The 25,263-nt window shown below is 43.9% G+C and overlaps 1 protein-coding gene and 1 pseudogene across 7 annotated transcripts in view; one reads left to right on the top strand and one right to left on the bottom strand.

Moving 5' to 3' along the window:
- Tln2 (talin 2) overlaps positions 1-25,263 on the bottom strand; it is a 392,497-nt gene that overhangs the window by 239,943 nt on the left and 127,291 nt on the right. The gene's annotated exons all lie outside the window — the stretch shown is intronic.
- LOC117283403 lies at positions 2,958-3,053 on the top strand (annotated as a pseudogene).

Below are 25,263 nucleotides of genomic sequence, written 5' to 3'. Positions count from 1 at the left end.
CCAAAAAAAAAAAAAAACAAAGAAGCAAATAAAGAGGCAGCACAAGAAAGTGAAGTACAGTGTTTCTAACTAATTGTGTTTAATAAGACGTTGCCTCAACAACTAAACTTGCAGGCATTTTAAAAAATTATTAAAAAGCTTAAGGCCTTAAAGGCAGATCGACAGTTTCAAAGGGAGAGTTCTTCTTGGAGTTTCTTGAAGAAGCAAGGCTGGCCGGCAGAACACATACACAGTCACAGTCGAAAAGATCCAGGAACCGTACCGCCCACATGGCATGTCACCTTGACACGGAGGTTCAGCACCTTCCCCTCTGCTGACACAAAGTAAGTCCAACTGATTCACAGGCGTGATGGGCAGCAGACTCCTGTCACGCTCTGCTGCTCCACCGAGGCATCGAGCAATGGAAAGGCACCAAGTGTCAAGCTCATCTTTGTGTGACTGGCATCCCCATTTCAAAACCACCAAGTAGAATGGCAGTAAGCCTGGGAAGGAAAAAAGCCTGCTCTAAAGTCAACAGGCAATGTTGACTTTTATCGCTAACTGCCCTCATCTTTGTGAGGGCCACGTCATGGCTAGGTTGACTGCAACTAGGCTGGATGGAAGGTGACTAAGGTTAAGAAACCCAAATGCACTTCTTCCTACACACAGGTTCGCTGCCACCACCAAACTCAGGAGGATCTGCATGCAACCAAAGCAATACTGACCAGGAGGGCTGGCTTAAAACAGTATTTCTCGGCACGGGCTTTTTTAGTCCCAAGGGGACAGCTGGTATCATCTAGAGACAATACCAGAAGCCATGGGCATGGAGGGGAGGGGGAGATGGTGGACACAGCTATCTATGGATGGAGGCTAAGGGCATCACCAAACATACCGCAATGCACAGGGCACCCATCTAGGCTACAATGTCAACAGGGAAAAGCTACAAAGCCCTGGCCGGAAACAAGTGAAATGAAAGGCAATGGAATATTCAGACTTGTTCGGGAATGTGGGAGGATGGCTAGAAAGAGAAAGACAGGGAGAAATGCGGAGGGACAGTCCCTTTTAAATGCCCCCCTTTTATATACTTCTAACACTTTTAAACTAGATACGGTATCTGACTCCACGGCTTCTGCTGTCACTTCTACTTTGTCGAGCAACACACAGGGGCCAGACTCTTGGGAGATGATGACTGCCAAGGCAAATATTTGCTTTCTTCCAACGGCCATGCTTACCCAAGATTATTCTGCTCGTGGGGAACTGGAAACCGGCTAGTGGTTGACACACTTGGAACAGAGCCACAGAGCAGCGGGTACTGTTCCCTGGGGGTGGGGAGCAGGGCTATGGCCCCAGAAGGCCGTCCCGCAACACCATGTAAACTTTTGGATGGAGGCACTGCGGAGCCTCACTGAGACCTGCAGGGCAGGCATGCCCATGTTCCCCAAGGCACTCAGAAGCTTGCACACAGGAAAGCTAGGCGTGCTGGCAAAAAGGAAACCATAGGACAGAGTAGAAAAAAGGAAGGGAAACAATCCTCAATGAAATATTTAACCATGTTGATCTGAAAAAGGAAAAGGAGAAACATACATCATTGTTGCCCTGGGGTAGAGCAATTTTACCTTATTAATCCAAAACCATAATCCACAGCTGACCTCCCCAGTGAGCTCCAAAATTAGCTTCTCGTTTAAATTACACTGTTTACATTCACACATTAAGTATTTATGTAATACTGTAACTGGTAGCTGAAATCAGCTGCCCCTCTCTTGCATGATCACAGTCTCCGTCATTCACAGCCTTTCACTCTGCTTTACCACAAAAATCCAGTCTTAACTATGCTCTCCACCACCAAGTTCTGCCTATACCAGGCACGAAGAGATTGCCAACCAGAGGCCACAGCAACCTCACATGTGAGCTTCAAATGCTGTCCCTTCAAAGACATCTGGGTCCCAACACCCTGGAGGTCCGGGTATTGAATGCTGGGATCAAGGCCTGCATCCTACGGAAGCTTGGCCTCTCCTCAAGGGAAGTGATGCACCAGAGCTACAAGCTGGGCCCGGGGTCATGGGCCACATGTGTGTGTGAGCTGGGGGACAAATGACGTCAGAGAGGATCCATGAGGCCACAGCCAACCTCTCTAGCCTGTTAAGAAATGAATGGCACTCCCTGAAAATATAAGTTCACATCTTAATTCCCGGAACCTGTAGAAGAGACCTGATTGCAAAAAAGGGTCTTTGCAGATACAATTAAAGGTTCTGAGATGAGATCATCTTGGATTACACAGTGGCTTCTAAATCCAAAGAGAACAGTCCTTGTATAAGACACAGAAGCAAAGACCCAGAGAGAACAGAAGATTGTACCGAGACAGAGACAGGGTCTGCACTGAAGCAGCCACAAGCCAAGTAACACCTGGACCATAAGCATCTGAGAGAGGCAAGGAAGGCTTCTTCCCCCAGAGCCTTTGAAGGGAGCATGGCCCTGCTCAAACCCTAATTTGGAACTTCTGCACTCTAGCCCTCGCAGTAGTTTATTAAGGCAAACTAGGAAGCTAATACTTGGAGTAATACCAGGGCTGTCCAGCGTCAAGCTCTTGTAACAGCCCAGTCAGGGGGCACCTGCTCATCTGCTGGCTACCTCTTCCTAAGGCCATGAAGGAGCTCAGGAGTGTGGGGCTGAGGGGCTGCCCTCAAAAGCCAGCACCAAGATGCTTTCCAAAGGGCAAGCTCTGGAACACAGTCAAGAGAAAAGCCCCCATCTGTCACAAGGCAGGGAGCTCGCAAGGAAACAGGCCTTCCCTTCCAAATGACCCTCATCAGCTGTCCATCCTGAGCACTTGCCCTGGGCCACACACTGTTTTCAACAACGTTGAGGTAACTTTCATTCTGACTTTTGATTCCATCCTTTCTTGCCTTTTCTTTCAACTGCTGCCTCATGTATAGGCCTAAAAATAATTGTTTGAAGTTATATTGAAAAAGAGATTACCAGTATTTCTTCAGCAGCACAGGCAATAAAGACGGAATGACACAGAAAAGATTAGTATGGCTCCTGTACCAGGATGACACACAAATTCCCCTGTTTTAGGAAGGGGGGAAGGGGGTTCTCCTGAGGAGGACAAGCAGAGGCAGCCTGAACAGCTGGCCTGAGGCACACAGTGGCCAGTGAGGGAGTCAAAGCCAATACCCTCTGCCTGAACTGCACTCTCCCAGCCTGGGCTCCAGGCATTTGTCCCCATCCAGGGCAGCTCCACTGGCACAGGGGCCATGTTCCTCGCCCAAGCCATACCCCCTGCCCAGCCCCCTTTCCCTACATTTTACGATACAGAAATAAAAGTTTCATACTTTATATACTTTAATTAAACAACAATTAGGTACATAAAATGCTACAGTCTGGATCATAGGCTCAGATAACTCGATCCAACAGGGGACACCGACATTTAAGTTAACAATTACAAAATAAGGACAAGGGAAGAGGGAATGCGGGCTCCAAATACATCAGCTTCAGCTACCAAGGCACTCTTGATTGCCCATCCCAGTTCATGGTGTGCCAGTACATAGCACGGCTCACATCTGAGTAGGGCCCTGCCATCCCTCCCCAGAAATGCCAACACCTAAGGGGAAGCTACTTGCTCACTGCTGTGACTCCAACTTCTCAGGGCTCAAATCACCCTCCACATGGTCCCCAGGTGTCCCTATGGCACATGAAGGTTTAATCAGCTTTTCTGGTCAGTGCGACCTTTGAAAAGACATCTTTGCAAACATCCAGTCCCTTGAACAGGTAACACAAAGGTGCACATGTCTGTATGTCTGTTTTGCTCTGTAAAGACGCTAACACTCATTCTTTTTTTTGGGGGGGGGGACTGGGGATCGAACTCAGGACCTTGTGCTTTCGAGGCAGGGGGCGGAACCACTGAGCTAAATCCCCAGCCCTAGCACTCAATTCTTTATGCCAGTAAGACTTGGAATCAGCCTAAGATCAAAAGAAAAAGCACGTTAAATTCCCTGTGCTCCATACTCTCATTACTTAGCCAGAAAAAATATTATTTGTAAGAACGTGAGAAAATACTTATCCTATAGTAAGTAGAAAATGCACACAGCTAAACTGTACTTATCATATGATCACACTATATCAACTCAAAAACAAAAATAATCAAATAACACAAGAAAGACATCTGAAAGGAAGTCAGAATACAAACTTCTGAGCACAGAGCAAGGAGTATCTATTTCTCTTGTTTACCTTTAATCGTGCATATGTTTTCTACAATGAATAGATACTACAATTAGAAAAATAGCATTTAAAAATATATTAGGCTCACTAGGCTACTTGCCAGGGAGTTTTGGAGAGAAGCCAAGCATTTTTCCCAGATGTATGCTTCCTTCCCTGCAGCCTCGTCACCCCAGCACCCTACATGCCCACCCATCTTCTGGCCCAATTTAATTACTCGATGATTCAAGAACCTGCCTGATGCCCTTCACCTCAGTGTGTTTACACACCCAGAGGTGCGCATCCCGTCCGTTTCTTCTCCCACTGGAGTGCAGGCCCTCAGAGGCCATGGGTTTGCCCTGCTGTCGTTCACCCTTGCAGTCCAGGGCCCAGCAATGTCTCTGGTACATAGTCAGTGCTCGATAAGCATTTGCTGAAGAACACTGACATCTGGCTCATACGGAGCCTCCTCCCTGATGTTTCCCCAGCCTGCACCTTCATCGGTCCCTGGACCTGTCCACACTTCTGTACAGTCATAGAACATAATATATGCCTTCTACTGTATTCCCCCTGCCCCCGCTTTGGTGGTACTGGGGACTAGGGATTGAATCCAGAGCCCTGCACTGAACTACACTCTTAGCCCTTTTTGTGGGTTTTTTTGGTATCATGAATTGAACTCAGGACCTGCCACTGAGGTAAATCCCTGGCTCTTTTTTATGTTTCGTTTTGTTTTTCAATTTTGTGACAGGGTCTCAGGAAGTCCCCAAGTTGCCTAGGCTGTTTATATCCATGTTATTCCTTTGCCACATTAGCAGGAGACATACAGATAAATGTGAACACTTATGCCTAAGAGTTCAAGGGTCACCTCACTCTTCCTCAGGATAACCTTGAGAGGTATGTTCATTCCCATTGTACAGATGAAAACACTGAGGCTTAACAGGTCAAGGAACACACATTCACATGGCCAGAACACAGCACAGCTGCCTGATTCCAGTCTAGACTATGACAGGGCTATTCCAGAGCAAGATGCCAGTTTGTCTGTCCTACACAGTACATTAGGACAGGGGATACACTTTCCTACCTTATGAAAGCTGCCAGGCATGGCTACACACGCAGATCTGCAAAATTCACTGGCTGGAAGGGCAGGAGGATGTCCTTAAGGCAGAGCATACTAAATCATGAGAGGTAAGTCTAGGCCTATACCTGTAGAGGTTTAAAGGGTCTGCTTAGTAAAGCAAGGGCAATAAAAAAAGTTTCGAGCCTGTATCACTCAATGCTTGGGTACATAAGGAATTTAACAGTTGCCAGAGTGTACCCCTTAAGTAATCCAGAGCTACTCAATTATGAAGTGGTTTGTTAACTGTTGCTTTTAAATCCATTACCATAGATCCCCAAACTCCTTACTGGACAATGTCTTAAACTGATGTTGCAGAATGTATTTCAAAAACCTCTTTTAGATCTATTATCTATCACATGCAATATATTACATTTATACTTCAGTAATGTTTTTAAATTTCTCTATAATTCTCTAAGTGAGGTAAGTTTGCATTATCCCAAACCAATGAATTTTCATTTTTGCCCAAAGAATATGGTAAACACTTCAAAAAATGGTATTTCTCAATTTTACTCATTCCTGGTAATCAAGAGAAAGATTTTTGTTCCCGAGTGCTGTCTGGAGCATCCTCCAGCATGAAGAGCCTGTGGTGTTGAACACTTATTAACAACCTGTCTCGGTTTGCTGCTGGTGAATCTCTAGCAAGGCAACACACGTACAAATTAGCAGCTCCTACATGCACCTCCTCCCTCCTCGGGGCTAATTATGCAGGCGATGCTGGGATATTTATAAGCATTTCTGAGCACATGTGTGTCAAGGAACTGTGGTGTCATACCCAGGAAAATTAATGTGCTCAGGGAAAACAACGCTGAAATGAAATCAGTAAAAAAATGTGCAAGGGGCACAATTTAAGGGTGGAGACTTGTCTTTGCACAATGGCCTTTAGCCCCCACAAGACTTTATGTCTCTCTTCTCATTCACTTCTAAAATCCAGTGTGCACCAGGGATGATTCCAAATCCTTTTCTGCTGCCTTTGAGTCCAGCCTCTCTGCTCCACCAAGACACCAGAAACTTCCTGCCAGTGTATGGCTTTCACCAAGTCTACAAGAGGTGCACTTCTGATGGGGAAAAGCACACCACACAGCAAGGACCAGGCTTCAAAATCGCCAACTTGCCTCAGCAGACCAGGTGGCTAAGATTTGCAAGCCTCCATTTCCTCACCTGTAAAAGAGGACTGGCTCGGTATGCAGCACCATGCTTGGATAAAACATGGCCATGAGTGATAATTTTAAATGTCAAAACACCAGCACTGGCAGGGGCGTAGCTCAGGTGCACTGTGCTTGTCCAGTATGTGTAAGATCCTGGGTTCAATCACTTCAAAAGAAAGGAAGTTAAGAGATTGGCGCGGGGCGGGGGTCTGTTTAAAAAATCTGAAAACAGGCCAGGTACGACGGCACATATCTGTACTCATAGCACTCAAGAGGCAGAGGCAGGAGGATCAGCATGAGTTCAAGGCCAGCCTGAGCTACAGTGACAGATCCTATATGAATGAATGAATGAGTGAATGAGGGAAGGAAGGCGGGAGTGAGGGAGAGAGGGAGGGAGGGAGGGAGTGAGTGAGTCAGCCAGCCAGCCCTTATAGGCTAACTTGCTAGATAGCAAAGTACCACATAACAGAATTTAGCTAAGCCCCTGCCTGAGAACACCACCGTCTTCAATCTAGTGGGAAGAAAGACTAATAAACAAATGACTAAAATAAAAGGCAATGCACACTGGGGACTCTCATCTCAAGTTTTGTGGGTGTTTTTTTGTTTTTTTGTTTTTTAATGGCTGGGGACATTGCTGGAAAAAGTAGGATCACAGAAGGGATCACAGAAGGCTTCTCAGAAGCGGTGAAGGGAAGCTGACCAGGAAGGGTACTAGGTCACAGTGCCTCCCACAAGAGAGGAGCAATGGCAACATGGTCATAGTGGTATGAAAAGGAGCAATGTTTTAAGAGAACAGGAGCCCTTCAGGAATACTGGAAGGGACAGGGACAGGAAGGTCTACCATGGTTCAGACAAATGCTGGCACCACCACTTGTGTGACGGAGTAATTCACTTTATCCTTACAGTTACTAGAAACCAAGGGTCACAGCCCGCAGATGCCAGGTGTCAAGGACTGTAGTGAATCTTTGCCCCACTGTTACTGGGCCACTAGCAAATTAAACAGGGGTAGAGAAGAGAGCAGTGTGGATAAGAACAGACCAAAATGGCCTGATAAAAAAACAAAAAACTGAGATCCTAAATACGTAAGATGATGGCAGAAAGGCACCTGTATGGGACACACATTCTAGCAGAAAAATAAAATCAGAACACATCACTTGCTTAAGAGAAGACACACAATTCCTAAACTGTCCCAGTGTGTCTATGTGCTGGCTATCACTGATGTGAAGAGGAACAAGACTTGGCCTTGAGGAGCTTGTAAATTAAAAAGGAAAAAGAAGTCAAGGCATCGTTTAACACCGGGTAATGAAGGCTAAGGATGCTCTAGGGAGAGACAGAGCTGGGAGCAGCACAAGGAGGGCTGAGGAGACAAGTGAGGTCATTCGCCAGGGAGAAGTCATTCAATTCTGAAGATCGAAAAGGAAGGAGAGAAGAGGGAGGAAGGGCACATACAGAAAGAGGCAGCAGCAAGCAGAATGCACAGCAGGTTGGTGGGGTAGGGAAGGCAGAGCACAAGGAGCTGGGATAGGAAACAGAGGAGGCTGGTGGGGGAAGAGGGACCTGAAACACCAACACAGAGAACGACACCCCCTCTGCAAGCAAAGGAACTTTTCATCTAGAAGACTTCCTCTATCCCATATAAAGTGCCTGGCTCATTAGTGCTTAGAAATGTTAGCGATTGTTACTGGAAGGTCAGGGGCCTGCGTGCGCTCTGTTCTGTAACACAGGGAAGGGCGGAGGGCCTCCCTGCAGTAGTTCCCAGAGGACTTTAACACGAGGTAAACTTACCACAGAGTGGTCCCAAGGCAGAAACCCTAGAGAAGGCAGCATAATTATTCCGCACAAGGCCCTCAGCTCCTCTGGCAGCCCCAAAAGCAACGGAGAAGGTTGAAGGAAATGCAGACACACCCGCTGAGGAGGGGCCTCCCTGGGGTGTGTTACATTCCTTTGAAAACAGGGCCCTGGCTATAATTTGTGTAATCAGACCGAAGATTGGGTTGCAGAGCCCAGCTTCCCATTTATTACAATATCACACTTCTGCCCAGGAAGCCCCACCCGAGCTTTTGTTTGGAATTTCTTTCTTTGATTAGGTGTAAGTCCTATTACGCCCGCCACACAAAAATAACATATCCTACAACCCAGCCAGAAACCCTATTTCCCCAAGGAGGCCAATCCTCTTCTATTCTCCTCTCCAAGGATGAGTCCTTTCCCTTTCCTACACTGCAGAGGAAGAGCGGGAAGCAGGGACATTGTGTACAAACGGAGAAGCGCAGGACAGCCAGGGATCATTCCGCAGCCTTCCCTGTCTTCTGGCCGTGCTGCCTGCTGCTCTGTACTGGAAGAGGCAATGAGGCCAAGTCCCATCACCCCATCCTCGTGTTTCTGAGGGGGGTACAGGACAACAAACTCAGGGCCTTTGCAATGAACTATATTTCCAGCCCTTTTTAATTCTGAGGCAGAGCCTTGCTAAGTCACTAGGCTGCCCAGGCTGGGCTTGAATTTGCAATCTTCCTGCCTCAGCTTCCCAGACTGCTCAGATTACAGGTATGGGCCACAGAGCCCAGTTCATCACCCCATCTTTATGAATGCTGTTCTTGGCAGACCCCCCCTCATTGGCCACCTCTAGGCAACAGAGACAGGCTGTCCTGCCACGCTACCTGGCTGGGTCTGTACTCAACGGAGAGTAGAGGCACAGGCAGGGTTTATGGTGCCAAAAGGTGGAATACACACTCCAGAATGCTTCGTGGTTCTTACAGCCAAAGCCAGAGGGTACATTTCATTTTAAACAATGTGTTATGGTTTGAGTCTACAAGTCCTCCCAAATCCTCATGCAGATATAGATGGCTTTTTCAGAAGGGGCTGACTTTAGAGTGTGTGAGACTGGGATTAAGGGTGAGTGATTACTAAACCAGTAAACTGATGGGTCTGGCACCGCCCGAATCCCGGTAGTCTGAATACGATAAAGCGGCAGAAAGCTGCAGTTCATTCTGTCTTCCATGTCATAAACTGATGCTGCTCTGTCGTGCGCCACCCTGCCTTGGAGCCAGCTGATTATGGCCTAAACCTACAGAAACTGTGAGCTACATAAATCTTTCCAATTTTAACTTTGAGCACAAGAGAAAAGTAACTTAACATATACTGAGTATTAGAACTGGGAAAAGGAATCAATAACTTTACCTAAAAAATATTTGAAAAAGGTAGGAGGTGTGTTTTGTAATTCTGGTACCTGGGAATCTGCCCCACATCCCCACCTCCTCCAAAACAATCCTGGAAGTGAAGGAGCCCAATCCTAAGGGCTGCTCCCCTGCTAGGGACAGTGAGGTGGCCCGGCTACAGCAGGCTGACCTGGCAGGAGGAATTCTCATCACTGAGCCATCCAGTCTGGGGGAACTCTAGATTAGAAATTTAGGAAGTTGCAAAGGCTGGGGCAGCCACAGAGGAGTACAGCAACCTTGCAAAACATTTGCATAAGAAGAGGAGAAAGCCCACTCCAAACTGGGACTAGGGATGTGGGAGCCCAACGAGCACCAGGCTGTCTCAGTCCTGTTGACCCTGGGGCCTCTGTTTCCAAGGACAAAAACCTTCTCTGTTCGCCTAGCTCGTACAAATGGGTATCTAATGCCTCCAAAGACCCCTGCAGAAAATAGGGTGTTTCCGACATGTGGAAGACAGACAAATCCCTCCCTAGACAGCTGCAGAGCCTGCCTGCACAGCATAAGACAGAGCTGGTGAAAAAGTGGCCCTGGTCTGATCCAGGAACATGGAGCTCAATGTGCAGTGAGCACCTTGGAAGGGACAGGTCTCCACAATGGCCATGGCAAGGAGGAAGGGCATAATGAACAGCAGAACAACACTGACAGTCCTGTTGTGAATTGGGCTCCCTTCCCGCAATGCTTCTGAGCACAGCCCACATCCGCTGGCCTCAATGACTAGGACCTTAGCCCACACAGAACTGGGAGAGGCCCAACTGGCAAGTGCTCCTGCCTCCCTTCCTGGAGATCTAATAAACTGTAACAGCACCCAAAGAAGGCTACTTGAGCCCTCTGCACCCATCTGCACGCCACTGACAGACAACAGGGAGGGTGATGGAGGATACCTCCCTCCAAACTTCTCCTTTGCTTTCTTGTGACATAGTTAGCTGAAGGGAAGGGGAATCATCCATTCACAGGGGCTTAAATAGGATCCAGACCATGAGATACCACAGTATGTCCCTGTAAAGTATGTGGTACTGAAGGCAATGAAGAAGAGATAGGAGAGCTCCTCTTCTCACCTAAAAACAGAACATAGATTTACAAAGACCAAAGACATCCCTGCAGGTGGCACCACAGGAAGATCTATTAACAGACTGCATTTATCTACCCATTGTTGGCTGTTGTGGTTTATATCTAGATTCTCCACCGCCACAAAAAGCCTCATGTGCTCAGACGTTTTGGGAGGCAGCTGAATCATCAGTGTGTGGTACTGGATTAAGGATGTGTGATGACTAGATTAGTCCACTGACTGGTTTTGCATAACTCTGGGTATGGATAATGAGAAGGCTTTCCCTGAGTGTGGGTGACATCAACCAAAAGGCTTGTAGCCTGGATAGAATGAAAAGGGAAAAAAAGACTTATTGCTGGCTGCTTTCGGTTGGCCCTGCCATGGACTGTTTCTCTTCTGCCATGCTGCCCTGTCTTAGAGCCAGCCAACTACGGACTGAAACTCTGAGCTAGAATAAATCCTTGCTCCTTTAATTTGTGAATGTTGGGTATCTTTTCCCAGCAATGAAAAAGTAACTAAGATATTTTCCTACCCCTAAATTGCCCCCTGCAGGCTTGTCACGTCTTAAAAAACTTACTGTTCTTTACTGAGGATACCAGATTAACTGAATTCCAAGCTATCTCTTTGAAAACTACCCATTCTGTAGGTGTTTTCAGATAAATAAAATTTTCTCCTTCATAAATGTGTTTTTCTCTTGTTCATCTCTTTTGTTACAGGGGTCCATTCCAACTATGAACCTATGAAGCTTGAAGAAAAAAATTATTTTTCTTTTCCTACAGGAATTATATTCTGAACATATGTGACAGGTGTTTTGGGGTTGTGAGGAGAGGCAGAGTTATGCAGAACAAAACCAAATCACTAAGGCACATATAGGGCCAAGAATCTGAGCATTCATCTATAGATATATGACAGGTCACAGCTGACCTACAGCCTGAATGCTCCAAATGCTGTAAGATTCATATCAGCTGGATGAAGAAATCATTCCTAAGTCCTATATGCAAGGGTATGTTCTTTGAAAACTGCAACTGAGTTGGAATACAGGCCCGTAGATATACTGAAAAAATCAAAATGGCTGTATAAACATAATTTAAAATAGTAGACAAATTACAAGGATGGTTTTCAAATTTCTAGCAGCAGTCTTTTCCTTCAGGTGCAATTATACCTAGAAGTCTAATGAGCAAAGAGACGCATAAAACAGCACTGCTGTGGGAGAAACTGGAAAAACACTTGCAGCCTCACAGCTCTGCTGGCCTGAAGGCCTTTCAGAACACAGGGCTCCACAAGCCAACCCTACAAACCTTCACGGACAGCAATAAGACTTAGGGCTTTCAGCACAGAGAGGCCTGAACTATGCCTAAAAGAAGTGTTTCTAGGCAACAGAATCTACCAGCAAAAAGGAATGATTATTTATACACATGGAAGAAGGGAAGCAACCGCTCCTCAGCAACCCAGGTAAGGGCCCCCAACAAGTTCCCGGGTTGGGCCAACATACTGTGCCATGTGTGCTACCAGCCAAATGATAATTCTTTTAAAAAGCTTATGTGAGGTGTATGTTATATATGTGTCATTACACTTAAGAGATGCTCAAGCACTGAGCAGTTCAGACAATGTCACACACTAAAAATTAAAGGCCAGACATAAAAACTTACCAGGTACATCTACAGACAAGTACATTCTTCTTTGATGGCACCCTACTGAAGAATAACAAATTAGGTGAGAGTTTCCTTGTGTCATTTAATGTCTTATGATCAGATGAAGATGACTGACTAAAAAAAGACTATTCTGTATTAAGATGGGCATCTAAGCGTGCTTCACAAATAATGTCATGATTGTCAAGCTAAAATGGTATATGTGGCTCCTGACCTCAAGTTTTCTCCGTAAAACTTTATAATTACTATCTGTTGTGAATATTCTGCTGGGATTCAACTTCTAAGACAACCATGATTGATTAAAAAAAAAGAAAAAAACCGTCCTCTAGTTATACTTTATATTTCAAAATGCTTGACATCCAGATGAGAATATAATAGTTAAACTCACTGCTCCCAGTTCAATATTGGTGCAACTGACTTTCTGGGTGTTCAACAACTAAGGCCTGGGTACCAAAATTAAGAAAGTAACTGGGATTAAAAGACAGCCAGTACGTTGTTGCCCTGACCTTCTAAGGGCAACCTGATGAGGAGCCAGGACATGACGGATCTTCACCTCAGGATCCTACAACTTTGGTGAGTCACCTGAACTCCCAAGCAAGGAATTTGTTGAACCTCAAGAAAAAGAGCCAACCTATACACAATGTGTGAAAAAAGCATCACCAAAGAGGAAAAATTTTCTGTGCTGTCACATGAAGCCAAATGGTCAAGAAAGACTGTTACCCATCCTGGTGACTGACATAACAGAAAAGCTAAGAGGCTCTACATGGTTCCAAAAGTAATACATGAGGAAACTTAACTGATTTTGATAGATAGAAAGGAGTTTTTGTTGACACAGGTCTCCCAGCAGGGGAGTATAATCAAAGATATAAAAGTAATAGCAGTAGAAGCTAAACATAAAAGGGGTTCCAATCACTGGCCCCTGTTGACAGTTTCTACCTACACTTGTAGAATGGTCTAGGAGACAGCTGGTTACGATCACTATTCCAATCCCTTAAGAGCAGCACCTATTGGTTCTTTCCCCAGTCTGCCTTTCCTTGCCCCCGCTCATGCTTTGGTCATAGGTACCTTAATCTCTTGGCGAAGTTTGTTTACTTTTGCCTAGAGACTGCCAAACCCCAAGTGACCATACAGATGAAATCTATAGTAAAGGTGCCAGACAAGTCAAATTACTGGTGGTGACCATAATTCAATAACAGAACTTGCGTCTATGTCCACAGTCTATTAAGAAATGTTTGGAGGATGGGCTCAGCTCCCTTGAACTCCTAGAACAGTCAGGATGAGGGTTTGCTGGTCCCCAGGTAAGTAGGGCCAATGCCCTATTCAGCCAGAAGTAGCTATGAAGGTGGAATTTCCTCCTTCAATTCCCTTCAAAGATTTTTGGGAACCAGGGCTCTTGGAGGGGAATAGTACAGTTAGAACCAGAGTTACTCCCTTCTCTTTATTCATGTGTAAATACCACACCAACCTAGTGATTTTCTGGGCTTAAATTTAGGGTCACCCTAAATGATTATCCAGGCTAAAGCTTAGAAGGTCCCTATGCCAGAAGCTGTGGATTAATGAAAGCACCTCAGATCAGAGGTGTCTGGCCCTATCCTAGAAGCCTGAGTTATGCAGGTCCCCCTTTTACTTTCCCTTGGCCATTTTTCTTCTTTTTCCTTTTGCATTTAAGTTCCTTTTTCCCTTACCCTTTCTTCCCCACTTCAGCCTTCCGCCTCTTCCTGCTGCTGCTCCACAATAAACTTACTCACTACTTACTACAAGACGTATGCTTGGCAATTCTTTCCTTGTACACAAGAACCTGGACTATTTGGGGCCCACTCAACTGTAACATCTGATGAGCCAAGTCAGTAGGACTTTACAAAATCCTGGGAGACCTCATGGAACACAACCCAAGGGACTTTACTGCACAGTGGCCCAGAGACTTCACCAGACATCAGAGGCATCAGCAGATGCCTTTGGAAACTTCAATAGAAAACAGACACCCAGACAACCCAGCCAGCAAGAAAGGTAACCCCCACTCCAACAGAAGACTTTCTCTCTTTCCCTTTCTGTTTGAAAAACTGGATTCCCAGGAGGAGAGGCAGACCAGTCTCCATGTGGAAAAGACTAGATTGTGGGACAAAAAGCTTCAGTCCTTATAGTGAACAAAAGGGTCCCTGTCAATCCGTTGGGCTTATATTCTGTTGTTGGTCCACAGGAGGCAGAAAGTCTACCTGGGGGGCTGTGCCACACTCATCAGTAAGGATGTGCCTAAGCTGAGTGCAGCAAGTAAAAAGGTCCCTGGACAAAAATTAAGGTGCAACTCTATCGTATCAAATTGCAGCAAAAAAATAAAAATCAAATTGTAGGGCCAGGGATTTAGCTCAGTGCTCCTGCCCCCTGCCTTGCAAGTGCAAAGACTGGAGTTTGATCCCAGTGCCAAAATGGGGGAAAATCAGACTGTGGCAGATAAGAGATACAGATACTAAAAAATTGTAAGTCAACTAGAAAGAAATATGAAGAATGTATCAATCACATTCACAAAAACTCAAGAAGCCAAAGAAAAGCTCACAGGTCTGGCAACACAGCAGTTAAAACTTCCTATACTTCATAAAATTCAAAAACAAGCAACAAAGAGGCATATTCACAAGGAGTTTTTGAGGGGGGACATGATTAACCCAACTTACTACTTTTTACTCTAAAGCTCCTATGTGTAAATATTTCTTAACAAGAGAGAATTCAAGTGATATTAATGACATATATGAAAATATTTTTCTTTCACATGCAACAACAACAAAAAAGTTAAGGAACCCTTCAATTAAGTACTTTCTTAAATATGAACAAAGTAAAAATTAATAGAGAATAAAAATAAGTTTCTTTGCTATTTTTCAGAAACAAAAATAAGAGAAGAATGTGGACAGCTATCTGAAATATTTTCCTTTAAACATTCCCCTTGGGGCCTCTTCAAGAGATGCTCTGTTAGAGAAACTGTGCACTTCAAAGGGTGTGGGCCTCTAGGTTTTTGATGATCATCTGAATGCCTGTAGAGTAAACAAACAAAAACCATCCCAAGAGTAAACTAAGAATCTCCTGGGAAAAAGAGCTCATCATTCCTACCTATAGAAAGAATCCTTTTTTTCTAAGTCAGACAGCATCACAAACTTCAAAAATTTTATGAATTTGTCATGATAAATGCAATGCAAAAGATTTTTCAAAAAATCTACATCTCTGCCAAACTGTTAACCTGCAAAGATTGTTCCCAGGATCCAGCCAGAGTGCTGAATTTAGGATGGAGGGGTGAATTCCTCACACTAACGACACTCTCTTCTAGCGCCTGGATGAAGACTCGGGCCTTCTTCTCACTGTTAGAGGAACAAACTGACACTGGCTGGTGGGCCAATCACCATGTAAAGCCTTAATTTGGTCAGCAGCATTATCCCAATCTTTCTCATTCTTCCCTGGAAATAGTTCTTCCTAGCCTTCATAAACTCTTATACTACATTTCACCTCTTTTCTAAGTAATAAACAGGGAACTCTGCAGTTTCTCCATCCTACCATCCCAAAAGTGACCTACTTTCACATCTCAAAGGTCTGCGTTTTCCATCAGTCAGTTACGAACATCTTAGACTCTCCCAGGAGTATTTTTATTATTTAAGTCATCTTAAGTTAAAACCATAGCTTTTAGATATAAGCAGGGCTAACACTCAATCAAAACCCTGTATCCGGAATTGAGAGCCGGTAGAACGCCTCCTTTCCTCGTCCAAGACCAAGAGACTCTCATTCCGCTCCAACGACAGCAGCCTCTGTGTGGCCAGAAATATACAGCATGCACCAACTACTCCCCAGGGTCCTCTTCACTCTGGGCTGGTGACAGGAACAGGAGTTAGATAACAGGCCACTTGGATGCTGAAGTGTTCCTCACATTGTCATCATTCCTCAGACATCTGCTGTGCTAATTTAGATTAAACATCTTGGGGGGACCCTGGATAACATTTACACAATGGCATTCACTCAGGGCCCACCGTTTTCCCTGTGAAGTGAATTCTTACTGACCTGCCAAGCCTAGTGAAAGAAAACAAAAACTCAGAAAAAAATAATCCAGAGAGGCTGAATTCTGTATGATCTTAGCTACTGGCCAAACAATAAGGAATGAGATCAAAAGATATTTGTCACAAGCTAATCACAAGACAAAAATTAAATAGCTATCAACAAGCATCATTTCTATAACTTCTCCTAACAAAGTAACAAAATGAGGAAGATTTTTTTCTTAAGTTACGTGTGGTAACAGAGCATAAGATAAAGGGCATGTAACAAATATATAATACTTTCATCAAATTATAAACAAATAATTTATTGTTATATGCATTTTTCTAAAAATGCTTAAAGTGACACATCAAATTTTTAATATTCGTAAGGTGGGAAATGGTTAGGCAGAAAAACACTTTGAAGCTATATTTTAAATATCTATATAAATCTTTCTCATCTAATATGTATATATCAATTTTGTCATTTTAAAACATGAAAAATAATGCAACGACACTTTGAAGTTAGCATTGCAGATTGGCAGAAACTTTTCCACAAGATGTGTAAGAGCTATAAAAGTATCTGTATCTTTTGACCCAGCAATTATTTATTTTACAAGTTTTTATAAAGAAAAGCAACCTAGTTTAATTGCGTATCACATGAGATTAATCAAATGTAGGCTTTGAAAACAGCCCAGTCAGCTGGAGATTTAATTTAGCTCAGTGACACCACTCTCGCCTCACAAGCTCAGGGTCCTGAGTTTCATCCAGGGTACAAAAACAAAACAAACAAATAAACAAAAGACAACAAAAAAGTCCGGAAAAAGAGTACTGTCAACTCTCATTCTTTGCAGTAATTATGTCCCATAAAGTCTCTACAAATAAGCAAGTACTTAGCCATGAGTCCTAGGGGAAATAAAGAGTTAAGTTTCTATGAGTTCTGGTCACATCATTTCCCTCAAGTGATCAATGCATAACTTTGCTTTATGGGATTTTTGTTTAAAGACACTTAATATACACGGTGGTTTCAATAACACTGAAATCAAGCATATCCATAGAAGGGTTTTCTACAATGGCACACTCCAGACTTCTAGAGCTTAGGATCACAAGGCACAGTATGGAAGTTCAAATAAGGCAGGGCATCCCACAAGTGGGGCCTCAGCTGGAGAAGCCTGTGCTTCTCTGCTCGAATTTCTTGCTGTTGCACAAATCCTCATATACCTACAGATGTGCCAGAGGTGCTGATTTGGGGTTACAAATGAATCATACCAAGTAAGCAAAACCTCAAAATGGAAACAATGAAAAATGAGAGTTAATTTCATGTATATATTAACTTTAACAGTTAGAATCAAAATTTTAAAAGATAACAGCAGAATAAAATGCAGGCCATAAAACACCTGTATCTGCTAACTTAGTGTTTCTCAAGTAGGGGTCATTTTGTCCCCCAGGGGACACCTGGTAATGTTGGGTGACACTGGTTGATCATCAAAATTAGGTCAAGTAGGTGCTGCAATACAACTAACAATGTACAACACAGTTCCCCAACAACAAAAAATTATCTGGTCTGAAATATGAAGACTGACATATCCCATGCTAACTGACTTATTCATGTCATTTTAAAAACTGTCTTCCTGTACCTTTTATCAATTCATACTTGAATGCCTAAAACAATAAATAAATATCAAGGATAAAGCAACTCTGCCTCATTGCTTGTCGACCTTGCACTTTCAAACCGAGCTAATGAGATATCAGTAAATACAATCAAAGACACAAGGCAGTTAAAAGCTATGTTGAAAAGTGTGGCTTTCCCAGTCCTCCACAGAGCTGTAACGATGCTAGACGACTTCAAAAAGCCTAAAAAATACCGAATCAGTCTGAAATCTTGTTCTCATTTTAACATCAGGTAAAAATCATCACTGCACAGGAGGTAGGAAGTATAATTTAACACATATTGTCCATGATACAGAACCCAACTCACTCTAAGAAATTTTCAGTCAAGAAGAGTTAGCTGGAGATGGTTCTTATGGTTATACTGTCTGAGGTGAGTATCTTGCTACATCCTAATGATTCTATGAAGAGCTCCGATTTCAGTGTATCATAAAATATCCTTAACACAAATACAGGGCATTTCTTTCAGTGACCCTCCAACAAAGACTTAGTATTACTCATTAGTCAATCATGTTTTGAAAACATTGAATCAAGCCTCCAAAGTTACTCAAAAGCATTCTAAATGCACAAAGCCAGCATAAATGGATAAATAAATCCCAACTGGGAGGCAGAAGAGCAGACTTAAGAACCTCACTTGAAGTTTGGAACTTGAACTGTTGGCTGCAATAGTTTAGAGCCAAACCATTAATTCAAGAGTCATTCTTTTCTGGAAAGATGTTTTAGGTTAAGTGCATAAAAATAACCCTACGATACTATTTCCTGTTCTAGGTATGTACTGTTGGAAATTACATACTCTGACGGCTGATGCCTTCAACTTCCTCAGGATCTTGTTCACCACTAGGACCTGTAAACTCACATCCATCCTTCCCTGACCTCGCTGCCCTCCCCTCCAGACTCCTCTTCCTGTGCCCAACCTACACTTACCACCTCTCCCCTCAACCCTCCCATCCTGCATCTACATTCTGCACTCCAAATCTAGCACTTTCGAAAGTAGGAACTGGAGAGTAAAATGCAATTCCCAGACTACTTTCCCAATCTACTAATCAGAACCTCATGTGAAATGCTTGGGAATCTAATTTCCATCTCACTTCCCAGTTATCTAAGAACCACAACCTCAGACACAGAGCAACACCTAGGCCTTCCTAGAAATGATGTCATTGTATCTCTGATTCATTCGTCACTTTCCGCTGCTCTAAACACCTGCCCCAAGAACATATATCCTTCAAACCCACTGTAAACATCACCTCAACCAGAAATATCATGGCCAACACCTCCAATTGAGAGAAATTCCTCTTCTCTAAACTTCCACAGAACGCTACATACAATATATGCACATAACACTGCAACTGTTGACTTATCAGATTCCCCAGCCACACTGAGGGTACAAAGGTAAAAGACCAGGTGCCATACCTGGATTTATCCTTTGGGACCAGTACAGCTGCTGGCACAGAGCAGGAACTCATTTGATAGACTCTATTAAACTTCAACAATTCTACATAATTTGTTACTAATGTTAAGGTGAATAAACGGAACACCTCCAACAGTGAATAACCTCTAATAGAGGGATGTTAAGTAAGTAGGGTAGAGTTCTCAGAACGCCGCGCAGGAAAATATTAGCACTTGGTACTCTGCAGCTAAATGAGCAACTACTGTACAGTCCTTGTGGAGATGAAAGAGTGAGTGAGGATGAAAAAGTAAATTGGTTTTCAAAGAACTTATGCTGGGCATAAGCAGATATGATTAAAGTCAGAGGCCCATCAACTGAACTTACCATCAGGGACAAAGAAAATACTGTAGTAGCCCGATATGGCTATGTTTATAGAATAAAATTTCTAGTCATTTGTGTTAAAATGTAACCCTTAATTTTGTCTTTGACCGGACACCTTTTTGCTGGTAACCCATCCTCCATCTGCCACTGGTTTCTGCCTTTCTAGACTTTTCCTCTGGGAAATTATTATATGGAAGCCACAAGGTTTAGGCAGGTTCACAAACTGAGCTCCAGAGATTAATCTTTATTCATATAAACCAATCAGCACAATTTAATCCTTGCGCTAGCCTGGTGTGAGAGGATCAGAAACGCAGGCCTAAGCAGGCAGTCCGCTGGCCACCATGATGGTTAAGAATGGTTCATTGAGCGCAAAGTTCAAGTCTTTTGCTGGCTGATTATGGATATGAACAAAGCACCACAGAGCCCTGGCTACTGCTGGCTGCTTTCCTTTGAACATAAGGAAATCTCAGAAGAGTACGGCAGACCAAGGGAACCACATCTGCAACTTGAAAAACCTGCCTTTCATCAGTTAATGAGCAAAGGCATTGTCTTGCCTGTTTAAGTCAATTTGAGCTCTGCGTTATCCAAAGCATCATGATATGTGCTCTTCAATGTGACCTTTCTCTATTCTTCTAGGAGTGTATAAACCCTCTGTTCCGAGTCCACACACTGTCTCCCAACACACCATGTCTGTTCCCACCTTCACGTTTATGTATCATTCCCCTGCCAAAAACATTCTTCCCTTGCTCTCTCCATTAGCAAAATTCCATCTGATCTCCTAGACTCAAGCTGAAGTCCTAATCCCTCTCGGGACAGACATCCAGGATGATACTTTCTCATCTCATTTGAGTGCTGATCTAAAGAACATTACCCATGCCTGGGATTTAACTCAGTTGGTGCCACCACTGGCCTCACAAGCCCAAGGACCCAAGTTCGATGCCCGGTATCAAAAAATAAAAACAAAGAAACAAACAAATGACATTACCCACACTAATTGTCATTTATATCCTGCTTATACTTGATAAAAGCATTTTCAAGCTTGAATTTTGCAACTCCTTGCAAATGGACCCTCAAACAATGCACTGCAATTAGTAGAAAACGAGTACATTCTGCTTAGGCAAATTCAAACCACGACTTAGACCTCCTGATCACTGCCAGTCAATTCTCTCTTAATTCACATAGCAGCATAGAGGATAGAAAGTAATTTCAGATGCAACATATTTCAACATCACAGAGTTGGCTGTGGTCCTGTCACATTTCACAACCAGACTGGCAGTAACAGCTGGATGAGGAATGGCAATTTATCATGCTACTTTCCTGCAGACTGCTGAAGTCCTTCCAATGAAGATGCAGACTAACTCAGCTTGTTTTAAAAAGTAAAGACTCTCAGCTTTCTAACACCTGTATACAGTTATTCTGGGCTGGCACCAGCGAGGTGGTTGTAAAAAAAACACAGCTCAAGGAATCCATACGACAAAAGGCTCCACCATGCCCAAATCCTTCTCATATCCTTTCCCCTTGTAGTAAAGCACTCTAGGAGCGCTCCTCTGAGATTTAAGGGAGGGATATGAAATAAACAGGGGTTTATTCCCACAGCAGGGATAGTCAATAAATAGTAAGTTGAGGACTCATGCTGGGACTCAGTAACATTTATATTGACTGACAAGAACACGGAGCCAGGGAAAATGTGTAGAGTGTGTGTACCTGCACACACATACATGAGCCTTTGCATGTGTGGGCTAATGCCCAAGCAGCAAGAATGTCAGTGTAGCCATAGGACTGTTACCATCCTGGCTACTCAAGATTCAGTTCTTCTGTGTAAGAGGAAGGACAGGTCACCTGACTATGCAAAGATTTTGACATCCCAGTTAGGTTCAATTGACTATACCTGAACATGTTTTTCCACAAGTCAGAGACATAAAAGAGCTACCTGACAAAATTTAGAATTTCACTATGAATAATCCATAGAGTTAAGCAATGCTTTACAAATATGGGTAAACCTATAATAACTGGCAACTCTAACCCTAGTTAGTTAACTCTGCCCTCATAAGGTTCCATAATAAGTGGCCAGATTCAGTCTTTCAATGCTGTTCCTCATGGTCTTTCTGCCATTATAACTCTTTCCTTCTCCTGGGTCTTAAATAGGTCTGAAGAGGTCCCCAGCCCATCTGAAAGGCTTTGCAACAGCCACAACTATACCTGTGTTCCTAGAAGTAAGATTTATTGTTCACCATTTGGTTGCTAGTGATGATTCTCTAAGGTCTCAGTTTTTGGTTTGTTTTATTTTTTGAGACAGGGTCTTGAAATGTGGTTCAGGCTGGCCTTAAAATCTCTATAGAGCCCAGGCTGACTCTGAACTTATGGCAACCCTCCTGGATCAGCCTCTTGAGTGCTGTGATTACAGGTGTGCGCCAACACACCTGGCCAAAGTACCAGTCCTGGGGGACTCTGTTTTGGCCATATGGCAAGCACTGGTTTTACCACCCTATCCACCTTGACCAGACTGCCAAGTTAGATACTCACTGACTGTATGCGGAGTAGCCTGCTATCCTGCCCTGTGCCAGGCAGAAAGCACAGCCCATAGAGTGAAGCTAAGAAGACTGTCCCTTGAGCAGCCACACTGGAACACGACCTCCCTTTCTGCCTTTCTTTTCAAAAACATCTTGGCAGCTCACAACTATGGGGCAAGAAATCGAATATCCAAATGAATATGGTACAAGCAGCTATCCAAACAGCTGCTTTTCAACCATGGGAAAAGCAGACCAACCACCAACCATGAAAATTTCATCCACACTGTCTGGTCCATTCCAAGACCTCAACACAGGCAGACCAGGCCACCTAGCATACCTGTCCGGCTTCCTCTTAAAGAGGAATCCCCAGCAAGAATCCATTCCAATAAAGCCAACTGGTGAGCAGCACCTCCTACTGTCACCAAGTCAGGAAAGAGCCCCCCCCCAAGACATTGTAAGGGCTGGTGCCTCTATCTGGGTGCCAAACCATATCAAAGTGGAGGGCCTGCTCTCCCATCAAGGGACTAATACCTGTTCCCACCGCATTCAGTTTCCAGTCTTCTAGAACATTCCAGCCCTATCTAATGTCCTGCGTGTGTGGCTGTGCTGCTTCACAGAACCTGCTAGGTACAGAAAAGAAACAGAGCCCTGAGATAAAGGAGGCACAGTCAGGTCCTTGGCCCACAGTCTTTCCAAATCATGTTGAAAAAACCAACAGGATCAGTCTAAGATAAAGACAGCCCTCACTCGGGGTTGACGTTCTTGGTACCTATTCACAAGAACTTACTGAGAGCCCAATCAGAACAAGATCCAGTGTGCATATAAGTCAGGTGAGATTTCCAGAGATACCGAAATGGCCAAGTTCCCTGGTGCTCACAGAGCAATGTGGAGTTCAGGCCTCCGTCCAAGAAGCGAGAACAATGGCTCTTTACTGATTCATGTGGGCATAAAAGGATATGCAAATTTGCAAAAGACCTGCAGCCCTGCTATGCCTGGAATCCTGCCAGAAAACTCAGGAAAGTGTGCACACACACACACACACACACACACACACACACACCAGACACTACGTAAATGCAAGGTAAAAGATATTAGGAAATGTTTTGGATCCTGCTAATGTACTTCTGCCCCTTCCAGAGAAGAATGTGGATTTTCCCCCAATAACTTAAACACTATTGCACTAAAAAATTAATGGAGGAAGATCAAAGAATGCTACTATTGTTTCAACTCAATTTTCCTATATACGTTGAGAGAGAGAGAGAGAGAGAGAGAGAGAGATCCCTAAGACCCATAGCGAACAGCCTGAGGTGATCCCCAAACCTCCCTTCTAAGCCCAGGCCTAGAGCACTAAAGGCAATCAAGAAAACTAGCATAAAGCTAGCTTATCTCAATACCATTTCTTACAGTCTTTACAAAGTACACCGGCAATCTCTAGCCACCAAAAACAATAGATGACCATGGAGTAGAAGAAGGAAAAAAAAGAAAGTATTGGATTGCTCAGTGGCAAGTAAATTAGCAACATTTGCTCCTGACAGTGGAAAATGTTCAAAAGCACATCTGAACTATGAATGCCTGCATGGCCTCTGAAATCACTGTTCTCTTCAGAACAGGACCCTTCCCGTCCACACTGTGCAGAGTTCTCCCAGGTCTCTGTGTTGATAGGCTGCTATAGCGTGGATTCCTTAATCAACCCAACAATTTCTGCAGTTGTCATTGCTTATAATCTTTAAAAAGATTCGTGGAAAGATAGCTAAGGATGCAGACACCCTAAGGAAGGCGGAGGCCAGAAGCAAGGAGTAATGGGTTTGGGGTCGGTGAGGAGGCTAAGGGAAGAGGACTGAGCTGGGCTTGGATGATCCAATAGTGTCTTTTCCAAGGCAGAGTCCACCATATTTTTTAAATGTCTGAAAAAACAAGAAGCATGGTTTTTAAGGGATTTGGAGCTTGAATATTTAACATGAAGAGCAGGTTCAAATGGAGAGGAGCTGAGTCTAACAGCATAAATATCTACCATCCAAAGTGGACAGGGAATCTCTCTTATGACTTTCTGGGCAGGCAGGAGCACAAAGGAGTACGAAACGACCCTTCATTAACTCTGAGAATACTGAGGCTCTAAGTACATCAGAGCCTGTGACAGATAGAAGCGACCTCAAGGGCCACACTGCCCTTCAAAGAAGCCTCAGGCTCCAAACGTGGACCTTCCCAAGATCCCACCCTGGCTCTCTTCTCACTGTATCCTCCTTACAGATGGTCTCACGGAATTTCCCACTATAGCACGGAACACAGCTTAGAATTATGTGTGTATGTATCTGTGAGATTATTTCATTCATAGCAACTCTTTTGCCAAGGCCTACGGTAGCCCAGGCACATGTCTGCCATCTGTCTTCGATCTGTCTCACAACTGTCTGTCCAGTATTCAGAAGTCTCATACTGACAGAGGCCAGGTCCAGACTATAGAGAGCTTTCCCTCGGTACCCAAGAGACACTGGTTCCAGTGTCTCATCCTGTACATCCACCAATCCTCATGCAGTTGAATCTTTTACATAAAATAGCATTTGCTTATAACCTATATATATTCTCACATATACTTTAAACTACCTCTAGGTTACTTAGAAGACCTAATGTATACAACGTAAATGACATATAAAAGGTTTAGAGAAAAATGGTAAGAAAAAAGTCTGTAAGTATTCAGCACAGGTACAGCATTTTCCCTAAGTATCTGAAATCCTTGGTTGGTTCACTGTACAGATACTAAACCTGTGGATGAAGGCCATCTGTGACTGTATCTCCATTCCCTGTCATAGATACTCTCAGTAAACACATGCTAAATTAACACAGCCCAACCTCCTTTTTTAAGAGTAGGATACTGAACTCCTAGTTAATTAGATGATGTGGCAAAACTGTACTCCTAAACAGTAATATGCAAAGACAAACGCAAACTCAGTTCCAAGGTTTCTGAGGAACAGCACTGACAG

This window comes from Fukomys damarensis, unplaced genomic scaffold (genome assembly GCF_012274545.1).
Source record: "Fukomys damarensis isolate Sample0158 unplaced genomic scaffold, DMR_v1.0_HiC HiC_scaffold_25, whole genome shotgun sequence".
In the NCBI taxonomy this organism is placed as follows: domain Eukaryota; kingdom Metazoa; phylum Chordata; class Mammalia; order Rodentia; family Bathyergidae; genus Fukomys; species Fukomys damarensis.
The sequence above is the reverse complement of the archived record's forward strand: the minus strand, read 5'-3'. Positions and strand labels throughout refer to the sequence as shown.